Source organism: Scylla paramamosain, chromosome 2 (genome assembly GCF_035594125.1).
Source record: "Scylla paramamosain isolate STU-SP2022 chromosome 2, ASM3559412v1, whole genome shotgun sequence".
In the NCBI taxonomy this organism is placed as follows: domain Eukaryota; kingdom Metazoa; phylum Arthropoda; class Malacostraca; order Decapoda; family Portunidae; genus Scylla; species Scylla paramamosain.
The window spans coordinates 23,907,778-23,924,383 of NC_087152.1; positions in this window are offsets into that span (position 1 = coordinate 23,907,778).

Sequence of the window (16,606 nt, forward strand, 5' to 3'; positions counted from 1 at the left end):
AGTTATCACTCATAATAGACGTTTTTAATAATGTTGTGTTTATTCGTATAAAGTTTTATTCATGTATTTGCGTTATATTAGATAAAAAGGTGAAGAAAAAAAAAACACGTTGAAACACACGTTTCTGTTAATATCGTTTCATCTCCATAATGGGTACTTTGCTTGCATTTCTAGAGTTTTGTTAACCAACAAGACATTTTTCTTTTTTTTTAATAGTTTTGTTTCTCAGTAAAGGATTTTTTGCGTGTGGTTTTTCACGTTTCCGTTTATAAAATAGCCCCCCAAAAATCAAAAAGACTCTTTTTCGATAATGTTGTTTTATTTTCTCATATAGGATATTTGTTGTATAGGATTTGCTGTATAGGTTTCTGCTAATATCGTTTCGTTTCTCATAATGGGTCCTTTGCATACATTTTAAGCGTTTTTTGACAAACGTTTTTTCAGTGTTATGCTATATCCGTATTTTTTTTTTCGATAATTTCGTTTCATTTTCCAATATAGGGTATTTTCCATTCTTTTATTTATTTATTTATTTATTTATATTTTTTTAGCGTTTTATTGCCTATTGCGCGCATAAACACTCAAATGACACGTTTCTAGTAATGTCGTCTCATTACCCCATATAGGGTGCTTTCCATGCATTTTGACGTTTTGATACCTAACAAGGTAAAAATTAAGTAAAACACACGATTTTATTAATATCTTTTTTTTTTTTTTCTCCAGACAGGATGCTTTATATGCGTCTTAGACAAGATAAAAAACAATGAAAGATATGATTTTTATTTATTTATCTATTTTTTCCAATATAACTTTTTTTCCATGCTTAATAGCGTTGTGGTAAGTAAGAACCTGAAAAGCAATAAAAGATGCGTTTTTGGTAATTTTTGTTTTCTTTTTTCATATAGGGTGCATTCCATGCACTTTAGCGTTTTGGTACCTAACAAGTCCAAAAATAATCTTATTACAAGTTTTCAACATTATTGCTATGATTTCTCTTATAGAGTGCTTTGTATCCATGTTGGTGTTTTGGTGTCTAACATGGTGGTAATCATCGATGATACAATCTCGTTGTGCCTGCATCGGTGGTAATCATCGATGATACAATCATCGTTTTGCCTGCAACAATCTCATTATGGCTGTATCTCGTTATTATAGTGCTTGGAGTCCAATGTTGTAAGTGTTCGAGGCAATTATTTCTTCGTTGACGTCAGTTTATCTAACATATTTTTTCTTGTGACTAGAGAATTGCTGTTTTTGATTGGTAATATGTATGTGATGGTCGTGCCTTGACATAATATTTTTCGCAGATTGAATCTATTCATTAAAAGTGAATGCAAAGCACGGCCTTTTGATCTCCATTGACTTGTGGAAGAAATGAAAACAAATATCTCGTTGTTATTACATGGAGGAAACAATCAAGGATTCAAGGTAGCAACGTCATTGTGGCTGTACCGAGGCAACAATGTCTTTGTGGCTGCATCGAGCCAACCCCATCGTTGTGAATGCACCGAGACAACAATCTTCTTGTGGCCGCATCGAGAGAGCAAGGTCGTTGTGGCTGCATCTAGGCAAGAACCTTTTTGTGGATGCATCGAGCCAATCCCCTGGTTGTGGCTGCATCGAGGCAACAATCTTGTTGTGGCTTCTTTTTTTTCTTTTTTTTTTCAAGCTTGAACCCGTTATTTCTTGTTCTACCCTGGTTGCTGATCCTAAGAATTTTGCTTACATCTTCCTTGCTATAACCCTTATACCACTTAAAGACTTCTATCAGGTCCCCTCTTAACCTAAGTCTCTCTAGAGAATGTAAATTTAACATCTTCAACCTCGCCTCGTAAGGAATACTCCTCATCCCCTGTATCCTTTTAGTCATTCTCCTCTCCTTGCATCGAAGCAACAATCTCATTGTGGCTGCATCGAGGCAAAAATCTATATGTTGCTGCATCGAGGCAACAATCTCGTTGTGTCTGCATCGAGGCACCAAACTCGTTGTGGCTGCATCGAGACATTGTTCTCGTCATGGCGGCATCGATCCAACCTTCTCGTTGTGATTGTATCGAGGCAACAATCCCCTTTGTTTTCGGTGCATTGACGTAACAAATTCGCTGTAGCTACAATGGGAAAGCAAACTTATGCCGGCTGCATAGAGGCAACAATCTCGTTATTGCATCCAGTCAACACCACCTTTTTTTGGCAAGCAGGCAAGCAAGCTCTTTGTAGTTGTTTCCTGGCAACAAACTTGATCTGGCTGCAACGAGCCAATCCCCTGGTTGTGCCTGTTAGAGCGAACCTCTTCGTTGTGGCTTCATCGAGGCAACAATCTCGTTGTTTCCGCATCGAGGAGGCAATCTCGTTGTGGCTGCATTGAACTAACAAACACGATGTGACTGCATCGAGGCAAACTGCATCGAGGCAACAACCTCGTTGTGGCAGCATCAATGCAACAATCTCGTTGTGTTTGCATTGAGGAAGCAATCTCGTTCTCTCTGCATCGAGGCATTAATCTCATCGTGGCTGCATGGAAATAACCTTCTTTTTGTGGCTGTATCTAGGCAACAATCTCGTTGCCAACCCCTTCCTTGTGGCAACAAATTCGTTCTAGCCTTATTGAGCCATCCCACTTGTTATGGCTGCATCGTGGCAATAATCTTTTTTGTGTCTGCATCAACCCTATCAACCCTCTTGTTGTGGCTTCATGGAGGCAACAATCTTGTTTGGCTGCATCGAACCAACAATCTCGTTGTGGCTACATAAAACCAACCCCCTCGTTGTGGTTGCATCGTAGCAGCAAATTCATTTGCCTGCATCGAGGCAACTATCTCGTTGTGGCTGCATCAAACCATTTCATTGTGGAGTCAACAATCTCGTTGTGGCTCCACCGAGGCAGCAAGCTCATCGTGGCTGCATCGACGCAACATTCTCGTTGTGGCTGCATTGAGACAACAATCTCGTTGTGGCTGCATTGAGACAACAATCTCGTTGTTGTTGCATCGAACCAACCTCCTCCTTGTGGTTGCGTCGATGAAACAATCTCGTTTTGGCTGCATCGAACCAACCCTTTCGTTGTTGTTCTATAGAGGCAACAATCTCGTTCTGGCTGCATCGAGGCAGCAAGCTCGTTGTGGCTGCATCGAAGAAACAATCTCCTTGTGATTTCATCAAATTAACCTCTTCGTTGTGGATATATCGAGGGAACACCCTTTTTTGTGGCTGCATCGAAGTAACACTTTTGTTCACGGTGCATCGAGGCAATAACTTCGTTGTGGCTGCATCGAGGCAAAAAATCTCATTGTGGCTGTATCGTACCAACCCCTTCATTGTTCCTGCATCGAGACAACGAGCTGGTTGTTCTTGCATCGAGGCAGGAAGCTCGTTGTGGCTGCATCGAGGCAACAATCTCTTTGTGGCTGCAATGAGCCAACCCTCTCGTTGTGGTTGCATCGTGGGAAAAATCTCCTTGTGGCTGCGTCGAGACAACCCATTCATTGTAGCTGCATCGAGATAACAATCTCAATGCAATCTCGATCACTGTAGAAAAACAAATTTTGCTACATTGAAAACACACATGTTTGTTAATGTTCTCCTGCTCTAGAAAAAGGTGTGTTTTTTTACGCTTTTGAATGTTTTAGTACGTAAGAAGCTCAAAAACAATCTAGAAATATAATTTTGATGAAGTTGTGTTTTCCTGTACAGGGTTTTTTTTTCAAGGTTTCGGTACGTAAAAACTGAAAAAAAAAAAATACTGGAAACAACGTTTTGGTATTGTATTTTTTTTTTCTTTGCTTGCAGTGTTTTATTACCTGATAATCCCAAAAACACCCATATTGCACTTTTTTTTAATTTTTTTTATATCCTTATTAGGTGCTATCCATGCATTTTTGTCATTTTTGTTCCTAACATGGTAGTAATTACTCATAATAGATGCTTTTGGTAATGTCGTTCTGTTTCTCCTTATTGAGTGCTATTCATGTATCTTACCGTTTTTATACCTAAGAAGTTGAACAATACTCATTATACATGTTTTTGTTAATATCATTTCGTTTCCCATACTGGATACCTGCCATGTATTTTTTTTGCCGTTTTGGTAGCTAACGAGCTCAGTAACAATAAAAAATTTCGTTAATGTTAATTGGTTTCCCATATAGAGTGCTTTACATGGTATTTAGCTTTTTGGCGCCAAATACACTCATAAACACCCAAATGACACCTTCCTGGTAACATCGTTTTGTTACACTATCTCGGGTTCTTTACTTGTGTTTTTTTTTTAATGCTTGAGAAGATCAAGAACACTTAAAACACACTGTAAAGTTATTCTGTTAGGTCCAGAAAGGTGTTTAGTATTGGTTTTAACGTTTTTGTAAGTAAGATACTCAAAAGACACGATTTACATTATTTTTTCTTTTCTAATACAGAATTTTACATGCTTTTTAGCTTTTGGTATGTAAGAAGAAGAAAAGCACTCAATAGACATATTTTTGGTAATTTGTTTTCTTTTAACATAAAAGATGATTTCCATGCACTTTAGAGTTTCGGTACTCTTAGATTACACGTTATTTATCATTGTTCTTTTTTTTTCTTTTTCTTCTTCCAGGGTGCATTTTCTCATTTTGGTCACTAATATTGTGGTAATCACTCAAAATACATGTTTTTGGTAATGTTGTTATAATTCTTCATATAGAATGCTATTCATGTGTTTTGGCGTTTTAGTACCAAACAAACAAAAAAATCTCATAATATACGTTCCTGTTAATAACGTCACTTTCGTTATGGTTGCATCAAGGCAACACTCTTTTTTGTGGATTTATCGAGACAGCAAGCTTATTGTGGATGCAATGAGGGAACATTCGCGTTGTGGTTGCAACCGCACTCTTTTTCGCTGCATCAAGGCATCAAGCTCGTTGTGGCTGCTTTGAGGCAACAATTTCATTTTGGCTATTTTGAGCCAACCCCCTCCTTACGGCTGCATCGAGCCAACCCTTTTGTTGGTACCAAACAAACAAAAAAAAATCTCATAATATACGTTTCTGTTAATAACGTCACTTTGGTTGTGGTTGCATTGAGGCAACAATCTTTTTGTGGATTTATTGAGACAGCAAGCTTATTGCGGATGCATTGAGGGAACATTCGCGTTGTGGTTGCAACCGCACTCTTTTTCGCTGTATCAAGGCATCAAGCTCGTTGTGGCTGCTTTGAGGCAACAATTTCATTTCGGCTATTTTGAGCCAACCCCCTCCTTATGGCTAAGACGAGCCAACCCTTTTGTTGTGACCGCATCGATGCAACAATCTCGTTGTGATTGCATCAATGCAGCAATGCATTGCATCAATGCAATCGAATTAAGAATCTCGGTGTGACTGCCTAGAGGCAAATGTCTCATTTAGGCTGCATCGATGCAAAATCTCGTTGTAGCTGCATCGGGGAAGTAGGCTTGTTGTGCTTGCATCGAGGCAACATTCTCGCTGTGGCTGCAACGAGGCAACAATCTCCTCATGGCTGCATCGAGCCAACCACTTTGTTGTGGCTGCATCGGGGCAATAATCTCGTAGTAGCTACATAAAGGCAACAACCTAGTTGTGGTTGCTTCGAAGGAACTGTCTTGTTTTGGCTGCATCGAACCAACCCCTTCGATGTGGCTGCATCGAAACAACAATCTTGTTACTGCATCGAGGCAAGAACCTCGTTGTGTCTACATCGAGGCAGCAAGCTCATTATGTCTGCATCTTGTTGTGGCTGCATCATGGCAACAATCTCGTTAGTAGTTGGGAAATTGCCACCAGGGCCCCCATTCGCAATATGGTATGCCGTCAGAGTCGCCCCTGGGGGGTGGGGTGGGGGTGGGGGTCCCCCCACCCCCCACCCCATCCCCCCCCAGGGGCGACTCTGACGGCATGCCATATTGCGAATGGGTGGGGATCCCACCCCCACCCCAGGAGCGACTCTGATGGCATGTCATATTGCGAAAGGGGACCTAATCAAGTTGCAATGGGATACCTGGCAGCATTTTTCCGTAGACTTCAGTGGCAGTCCATGTCAGGATGGAGGCCCAGGCTGTAGATTAGTGGGGGTTGGGAAGGGGGGGTGATTCATGACGGCGACATCAGGGGGTGGGGAGGGGAGGGCGGGGGGGGGACGGTGACGGTGACACTGACGGAGAAGAGGTGAGGGGGCGTGCGTCCTTATGCTTCGGCGACGATGGAATGACTAATGAATCAATGATGGTGGGTGGAAAATAATTGAGTGAAAAGGGGGTGGAGGGGGGGAGGGGAGGTGGGGGGGGGAGACTGGCGGCCAGACGTGGAAGCCGCCCGCCACACACGCGTGGTTAGGGGACTCTGACGGCGCTTGCCATAGAAGTCGCCTCACCCATCCTCCACCCCCATATGGTCAAGGTCGTTGCGACTGCCCACGAGGTCCCGCGGGTGGGGTGGGGGGGGGGGATAGACTGGCGGCCAGACGTGGAAGCCGCCCACCACACACGCGTGGTTAGGGGACTCTGACGGCGCTGCCATGGAAGTCGTCCTTCCCCCCATTCTCAGTACTCACCCCCACCCCCCACCCCATATGGTCAAGGTCATCGCGACTGCCCCACGAGGTCCCGTTACCCGCCCATCCTTTTTACCTCGAGGAAGCGTCTGTGGATGGCCGGAGCGGGTGGCGGCCGCCTCACACTTTCACCGAATTTTTTATTTTTTTGGGAGGGAACGGGAAGTTGAGGACTATAGAATGGGCGGTCGCGGGTCCTGGACGGTCTGTACCCTACGACATCTCAGTACATTCCCCCCTATGGTCAAGATCGTCGCGACCGCCCCACGTGATCCCGTTACCTGGACGAAGCGTCTGCGGCGGTCGGAGCGGGGCGGCTGCCTCTTTCACTTTCTCCGACCGCCAGCGACGTGACTGACGTGATACTTATGTCGGATGGACGCCTTATTATTATTATTATTATTATTATTATTATTATTATTATTATAGCCGGCACGTGCTCCCTCCGATATCTCAGTACATTTCCCTATGGTCAAGGTCGCCGCGACTATCCACGCCGTACCGCCATAATCTCCAGTCTGCCGACGTATATATGTCATGAAAAGGTAAAGTTTAAAGTCAGTCTGTTAGTTGACAGGGTTTAAAGAACATGTCATTGAGAGATAGTGACGATATATACGTATACCTATCTTCTCTTGCAGGTGGTAGGTCATTTCCCAACAACACAACAACAGAATTTGAAAACAGAATCTTACCCATTCATTTAGACACGGGCAGGGATTATGAAGTCGGCCTGTGTAATATTTTATTCCCTAAATATTTCTACTGCATCCAAATTCCAGTATATCGTTCTATGGTCGGGTTAAGCAGTCAGACTTTGATATGTATGAATATAATATGTATACCTATCTACCGGAAAGGAATATCATCTCCAATTTTACCGATAAGAACATACCGGCCATAACTAAGGCAATTAATGGACAGATAGTGAGAGAACTTCAAGCAATCTTGAATGACTCCTTTAAGATCTATTTCCCTTACTCGGATATCATTTATTATGACCGCGACTTGGAGCGGGTCGTTGTGAATAACGCGATTGTCCCTCCTAATGACGATCGTATTTACAGTGATATAAGTATAAAATTTGCATCGCATATAGCTCACATTCTGGGTTTCAATCCAAATTTTCGCTACACCGTCTACTTTCAAAGATCTGGCGACGGCATTTCATCTTCCGACGCCAGCGAAGCTTCCTCCTCATCACCCATAAAATTATTCGCTCAGTACGTACCGCGAGCTGATGCAGGGACGGATTATATGTACGTTTATACCGACATCATTTCCCCCTCGCGATTTGGCAACCAACTAGTTAATATATTAGACGTCATACCACTCCCCGGCGACAGCACCAGTAAAGGTGCGAATTCAATTACGTATAAACCACTTTCTGCATCAACTATAGAGAGTGTGGCCATCAAAATTGCTAATTAAAGAGGCAAACCTATTCAGTTTGAAGATGGGGAAAACAGTGTTACTTGCGTGTTACATATAAGACCACGTTAACTTTGCGTCTCGGACGTAAAATTTTGAAGAGAATCGATCAAGGTGGGATAATGGGTGGAGTGGAGGATAATGAAACAGGCAGGTGTTACCTACTTCCGAGCCAAGGCACGCGCCTCGCGACCATCTGCGCGGGAAGCTTCAGTGTTTCCCCGCGCGGCATGGCGGCCGGGACAAAGTGTTGACAATGTTATAGAAAAAAAAAAGAAAAGAAAATGGGTGTTCACTGTGGAACAGCAGAGGCGCGGATTTTATGTGAAGTGTGTGGGAGATGGCGCACTAATCCATCCTGCCCCTCATGTGTGGAAGACCAGTGTGATTTATGCGAGCGGTGTGGACTTCTGTTTCCACATCCACCGCCAGAACACACCTGCGAAGTTGGCAATCCTGCTTCTTCTGGTAAGCATTATTACTTATTTTGGCGGGAATGTATAATAATAAAGATGAAATGACTGTCAATCTTTACAAGTTTGAGCTCTGAGCACATCTTCCTGTACAGGGTCACACTCGATTGAGGTTGAGCAGAACGGCGGCGTAGAAGGTCCACGTCGGCGGACGTCACAAGGCGACATCCCACGCGGAGGCGGGGGAAGAGGTGAGAAAAAAAAAAAATACTACAAATAATAAAGCAATAAATACGGTGCCGCCGCCACTACTAATATTCTTTTTTTTAAGACTCGCCACGGCCGGGACCGAGTGGATTATCGGGGAACATATTCAATTCTTCCGAGACTTCAAGTCCTTCACTACCTACACAAGGTAAATATCAATTCAATAATAATAATAATAATAATAATAATAATAATAATAATAATAATAATAATAATAAACTGTCGCTGCTACTTCTATTTTTTCTTCCCAGACACGCCACAAGCGGAGGCGGACCACGATGAGCGCAGCATGGCGGGAGAGTCGGCGGATGCAGACCTTGACGAGCGCGGGATGCCGGAAGAACCGCGGTTAATTGACTCGAGGGAAAATTTTATGAGGAGCTTCACCAGACATCAATATGACATACCTGATCATGTAAGCAGAGATCCACTCGGTCTACTTACCGAATACAGGGAGTTCTTTATATGGGAAATTAGATCATATTTCACATCACACGGCTCGCCATTCCCCCCCACCCTGAAAATATTTTCACACATTTCTCTGTTACTAGTGAAATTCTCTACCTTAGGGAGGATCAACATCGAGTCATTCATATTGCTTTTAGAGCACGACTGATCACCTATCAAGATGTGCCTGACCTTGTTGATTTATGGATCCATCAGCTGAACAGTCGGCTGGAAAGCCTTACCAGCGAGACTGAAGGATCTGGTTTTATCATTTCAAGAGTACAGAATTTTTTCATCAACTATTGCTTACACGTCGCATGTAGTGGCATAGGAGATTATGTTGCTTATCCTAGAGGCGTGCGAGGTGGGAATGAAATTTTCAATCCTGATGGCCGACATTCATCCTGTGTTATTCAGTGTTTGGCGGCTTTCAGACTTCATGCTCGAGGTGTACCTTGGAAAAGAATTCCAAAAATATTACGGAGACGGCATGGCGGAGAGAAATACGTCACGCGCGGAAAAGTAGACAGTCCAGTGACTTGGGAGAACTTGAGTCAGTTAGAAAGGTTAAATCGCCTGTCTCTGGATGTTTATACACTGACCAAAAGCGGTGAGATATACTATTTAACATTATCAAGAAAAGGCTCGCGGAAGTTTAAAACTGTAGTCTCACTCCTTTTACTAGGTGGAAAACATATGACGCTCATTAAAGACGTGGAGAAGCTGCACCGGAAATTGACGAGAAGCAGCCCCACCCCAGAGGGTCATCAGTTTTGCAAAGTATGTTTCAGCTCAGTTCCCAAGTCTGTCAGTTTGAGCGATCATGAGTGTCACTGCGACTTCACTCAAACTCTTCTCTTTCCAGGTGACGGCGAAAAAGTAAAATTTAAAAATTTTGCTTACACCTATCAGCCTGCCTACTTAGCATTTTTTGATTTTGAAACTATGATAAAACCTAAGGAGAATAGAAGTGTGATAGCTGAACATGACCCAATTGGATACTCGTATCTCATCATCAATAGGCATGGAGATGTCGTGGAAAAGAGAAGTTATTTCGGTGAAGATCCCGTGAATAATTTCATTGATAGCCTATCCGAAGCTTGGCGAATCATCAAGGAAAGTGTAGTTATCTATCCAATTAGCATGTCTGCGGAGGATCAAGACCACTTCAAACGTCAGCGTCACTGCGAGCTCTGCCATCAACCCTTTAATGTGAAAACCCCACCTCATAAACATCAAGACCACTCATTACCACAAGATAATTACAAGGGGGCTTTGTGCGCGCGATGCAACCTCCAGTGTCGTGACATGAGGAAATATCTCATCACTCTGGCACATAATATGAGCTTTGACGTCTCCTTAATCATAAAAGACCTTCACTTGCCAGAGTCGCACGTGGACATCCTTGCCAAGTCAGAATCGCATTTATTGAAAGTAAGGATTAAGGAATTGCAGTTTCAGGACACGCTTTCCATTATGAATGCCGGCCTCGGTCATCTCGCTCAGAGTCACGTGCAGGCGGGCTATAGCACGCGTTACGCCCGGGATATGGTGAATTAACTCCCCGAGGATGTAAGACGTGTAATTTGCACTCAAAAACAGTTTCTTTGTTATGAGTACATCACCGACCTTGACCGCTTAGAAGATCGACAATTGCCACCTCGCGAGGCATTTTATGACACGCTCAAGGGGAAGGCTCTGTCACCTGGAGAATATGAACACGCTCAAAGCGTGCGGAGTATGACATCCTGCCGCACTTTAGGCGATTACATAAGACTGTATTGTGAGATTGATGTGGGATTATTAGCCGACACATATCTCAAATATAGATCATACCTGCATGAATTTTATGGGCTGGACGTGGCACATTACGTGTCACTGTCTTCTTATGCTTATGACGCTTTTTTAAAGTCGACAGGCGTTCAACTTGATCCACCTTACGACCCTAACATGTATCACCTGATCAAAAGAAATGTACGAGGAGGCTTTGTAACTTGTGTCAGGCCACACCTGCAGTCAAACCACGAACCCGACGGTGGACCCGGCACCTATGTGTTCTATCTGGACTATAATTCATTATATGCAAGCGTTATGTGTTCCCCCCAGCCTATGGGTGACATCAAAAAGCTTTCTCAGTCAGAGATGGATGATTTTTTTGAAGTTGGCAACAAGAATCATGCGACAGATGGCGACGTCGGTTACTGGCTGCATTTGGACAGCTGTGACGTTTCCCCCGACGTAGCTCGGATCACGGACGAGTTCCCTCTGTGCCTCGCACACATGACTATTACAGAAGATGACATCTCGCCGTACAGTAAAAGACTGTTAGAAGCTGAGGGTCGTAAGCTGGGGAAGAAAAATCGTAAACTCGTGGCCAGTCATAAGGGACTGAAAGATCATCTCATCAGTCTGGAATTGCTGCAACTTTTACTCTCACTTGGACTGGAAATACAATGTGTTCATGCTATATATAGGTTCAGACAGGCTCCATACCTGAAACCTTTCATAGAAAGGAACGTCGCTCAGCGTAAAAATGAGACGTGCGCCATTAAAAATCGCATTTGCAAACTGATGTCAAACGCAGTTTATGGTAGATCCATGTTATCTGAAGTGAAGTATGGCCTCCAACAGAAATTAGTGACAAAAAGAAAGTCTTTCCTGAAGTATGCAAGAAATCCATCCTTTAAAAGGGTCCACCAATTAGGCGAGGATCGAGTCATATGTGTCAACAGTAAGAATACGATTAAAATCAGGCAGCCAAATTACTTGGAATACCATATCTTAGAAGTGGCAAAGAAGTACATGTACAACTTTTGGTATCGTGTCATCAAAGCTAATTATGGGGAGAGAGCTAAATTAGCTTATGAAGATACTGACAGTTTCATTTTCAGTCTGCACATACCTACAAACTTAAATGATGAACTGAAACATGGACCCATGGCAAATTTTCTCGACACCAGTAACTTTGCTTCAGATCACCCGTGTTTTAATGGGGAGCGGAAGGGTCAACTAGGCTTGCTGAAATCTGAAACCGGATCCACGCTCATCAAAGAGGCGATTATATTAAAGCCAAAGATGTATTCGCTGCTGTTGGAAGATGACAAGCAAGTATCTCGAGGTAAAGGCATTCCAACTCACCTTCAGCAAAATATATTGCATCAGCAGTATAGGGAAACACTTAATAATGTCGCATGTGGGATGGTGGATTGCTATAATATCAGGAATGTGAAAGGACAAATTTGTACCACTCGTATGCGAAAGCGTACGTTGTCACATTTTGACGACAAGCGCTTTCACGTCGATGGCTATACCTCAAGGGCGTATTATCATTCCGACAATGATCCGCGGGAAAGAGATGTGGAGAATGAGATGGAAGAGGAGGTGGCGGTGGATGTGGGGGAGGTGGAGGTGGATGAGGAAGAGGAGGAGGAGGAGGAGGAGGAGGAGGAGGAGGAGGAGGAAGAGGGGGAGGAAGAGGGGGAGGATGGGGTAATGAGTGGTCTGTGGCGTGATCGGGAGAGACTTTCCGCGGCATTATTCACATCATGATTAAGGGGTAGAGAAAGAGAGGACGCAGCTGCTAGCAGACGCCCTTCATGTAATGTAAAAAAACATTTGCACTGACCACGTAGGCTAAGGAAGAGGGGGAGGTGGAGGATGGGTTGTGTCGTGATCGGGAGTGGCCTTCCATGACATTATTCACGTCATAATTAAGGGGTGGAGAGAGACCGCGGCCGCTAACAGCTGCCATTCATGTAATGTAAGAACATTTGTTTTGAGTATGGAGTTAAGGAGAGGAATGAGGAGATTGTTCATGTACTGTAAGGACATTTGTACTGTCCACGTGGGATAAGGAGGATGAGGAGGAGGAGGTAATGTAAGAACATTTGTACTTAGGTTAAGGAGAGGGGGAGCGAGGAGGCTGAATCTCTTCAGATATCCTGCACGCATAATTATTGCAGGTTATACAAATTCCGGCAAAACACACCTCTGCAATAAAATTATAGAGAAATATCAGCATGGATTTAACAGAATTATCATTTGTGGCGTCTCATCGCATGCGCTGCAGCAGAATTCCCCTTTTCAAGATAAGGTCGAAGTGCATGAGAAAATTATTGATCCCGTGATGGATGATGACAGCCATCCCGCAAACCGACCACAAGCCTCCGACCCGCAAACGCACACACTCCTGATATTAGATGACAATTTCCTCACGGCTGGCAATTCTCAAACGATAGCAGAGGCTTTTACCAAAGGGAGACATAAAAATTTGTCAGTTATAATGATAGCACAGAATGTCTTTTTCCCCGGAAAGTATGCTAGAACGATAACTTTAAATGCCTCACATTACATTCTTATGAAAAACAGAGATATATATCAAATTGCGTGTCTGGGCAGGCAACTTTATGGAAGGGAGCGCGCCAGACACTTTGTGGAAATTTATAAAAATGTCGTGCTTAGACGAGATCACGGTTATTTGTTGTGTGATTTATCCCCGAACGCACCCGAAGAAATTCAACTGCGCACGAATATTGTGGATGAGCCACCCTGTGAGAAAGTCTATCTGCTATGAACGCCGTTTTGGACGAACTTTACCGGGATATGACGAATCCTGCGGCTTTAGGAGGTGTGCAAGCACTCTACAGAGAGGGGAAGAAAAGGGATAAGAATCTAACACTCCGCGATGTGAGGGCATTTCTGCAGGGCAACCGCACTTATACGCTTCACAAGCCGACACTGAAACGTTTTCCGCGACGAAAAATTCTCGCTCCTAAACCGTCCGTCATTTTAACTTGCGATTTGGCTGATTTTACGAAGCTGCACAGACACAATGGCGGCGTCCGATACATCATGTTTTGCCTGGACGTTTTCAGCAGATACTTGAAAGTGGCAACGCTGACAAGTAAATCCGGACACAGTAGCCTGCAAGCGCTGAAAAAAAATTTTAGAGTCGGGGAGTTTTACAGGCGTGTCGCGTCTTTATACCGATCAGGGATCCGAAATTTATAATCAAGCAGTGAAAAAATATCTAACTTTGAAAGGTATTACCTTGTATTCCAATTACTCGCGTGAAACAAAGGCGAGTTTGGCAGAAAGGGTCATCCGAACCATAAAGACAAAAATATATAAATATCTCACGCAGAACAATACACTGACGTATATTAACGTCTTGCCCACCCTAATAAACACGTACAATCACACCCCACACCGCGGTTTGGGCGGCAACCAAACGCCGGCTCAGGTTCACCGCCTCCGCGAGCTGTCACAAGTCAGGAAGCAATTTAAACGAATGTATTTAAATCGGCCAAGGGGAAAGAAAGTTGTCAGTCATAAATTAGACGTGGGAGACATTGTACGCTTGCAACGTGCTTCCCGAACGCAATTTAAATTCAATAAGGGTTATACCGTCAACAATACCGAGGAGCTTTTTAAGATAAGTCGTGTGGATTACTCACATAATCCCTATTTATTTCATAAGGGATTTGGCGGGGGAGGACGTGACCGGCGCTTTCTACAGTGAAGAATTAATCAAGTCCTCTCTTCCCTCACATTACCAGGTCGATATATTACGATCGAAGGTCGAGCGAGGTAAGAGAAAGTACTTCGTCCACTGGCGTGGGTATCCAGATAAATTTGACAGCTGGATAGATGCGGACGACTTAGTATAAGATATGGATGAGGAAAAACCATTGATATTGAAGTACAAGGATTTGGTTTTTCTCCTCTCGCACGTCACCCCTAAATTGCGGAAGCAGGTCTTGCAAAGTTTGAATAAGCGCGAAGTCAATTGCATCTCGGAAATATTCGCCAACTTTTTGAAGAGACGCCTGACGGACGACGATACCATCATTAACCGCCTGAAAAAATTCAAGAGTGATATTCGCACTGTAGCCTTGAAGAAGACGCCCGTGTACAAGAAGAAAGCCATTCTAATCTCCAAACGAGGTGGCAGCATATTGGCCGCGTTACTCCCGATAGCCGTGTCGGCAATAACAAGTTTACTACAGAGATGAAAGAATATTGTTTAGTTCCCGTCTCAGTTGCCGAGAGGTGTAAGTTTAAACCGACCGACAGCGCAACTCAGCACCGATTCACGTCAAAACAAGTCAAGAAAAAAAAAAAACTTCACTTCCGCTGCCGGCCGCCACCCTCCCCGACACAGCCACCGTGGCGCCACCACCACGCGCACCTGTCAATCCACCCTTGGATGATTTGATTCGAGTTGCCGTTCCTCCTTCCTTTAGAGGATATGGTTTATCTCTCTTGAAATTATTGGAGGGTAAACCTGGGATTTCATGGGATGAGCGCGGTAACTTACTTCCACCATTTTCTGGCATAAGCGTGTTTGATCTCATACGAGTACTCGGTCACGAAAAGGGGGCCGCGAAAAGACTTTCACCCGATAAGCGTCCATTATTATCACTGCTACTTCGCATGGCGCAACTCCCCGCGGATGCCATCAGAAATACGACTCAACGAAGTAAACTGATAGGTGGCGGGGTCGGTGACATCTGGGAAGCATATTAAATGAGAAAGCTCCCCATCTTACTCTGTAAACGAGTAAGTACATCAATAATACATGAGAGCACGTGTTAGGCGCGTCAGGGGTGCAGGCCCACGGATGGATAATTGATGAGGGTTATGGTCAAAAAAAGGTTCACCCCCCCCCCCTAACCCACATCCCCTAATAAATAATACGTTCCCCGCCCTCCATCCCTTCCCACCAACAAAGGAAAAAAAAATAACACCTGCGTCAATTTGAATGAATAAATTCTACTACGCAGAAGGTGTAATATCGACCAATACGTGCGAATAAAGGTCCGCGATGTCACATTTCCCCCTCACTCCCCTCACAGAGGGTTCAACGTGTGGATCAGCCCTCCAATTACTCGTCAAGATGAAGGTGGTCGAGGGCAAGCTGACCGATGGCATCTTCCGCGACCGCCGCTGTTATATCATTTATTCAGTAAATGCTGTCTCCACCGAACCGAGTGGGATTGCGCGGGATCTCAAAACGATTTACCCATACAAGAATACACATGCAGCTAGAAAGAGACTCTACTCGCTTCATCGGGCCACGGCAGACACGAGAGATGACCCAGGACGTATCATTATCCACGCGCCTCCCACAGGAAGCGTAAATCTCCCTCACCTGGTGGCCTGCGTGACTCAGTATGGTTGGGGCGAGGCCGTCGAGGGAAACGAGAAGGCGCGACAGGCAATCGCGACGTCGAAGGATTTGCCTTACGTGGAAGGACTCAAGATGGATACAAGCGTGAATCGACGTCAACACTTCCAGAATTGCCTGAAAAAGATTGCCCTGCTAGCCATGGCGAACGCTGAAGTAGAGCAAATTATTATCCCGGAAGGACTGGGATGTAGAGGTCGCTGCCAGGATGAGTGGAGGAATAATTACCTGCCTATGGTGGAAGGGCTGGCGCAGCGACTTCAACCTTTTGGAGTTGAAACTATTCTGGTGAGGAAGTCTGAATAACTATATCATGTAT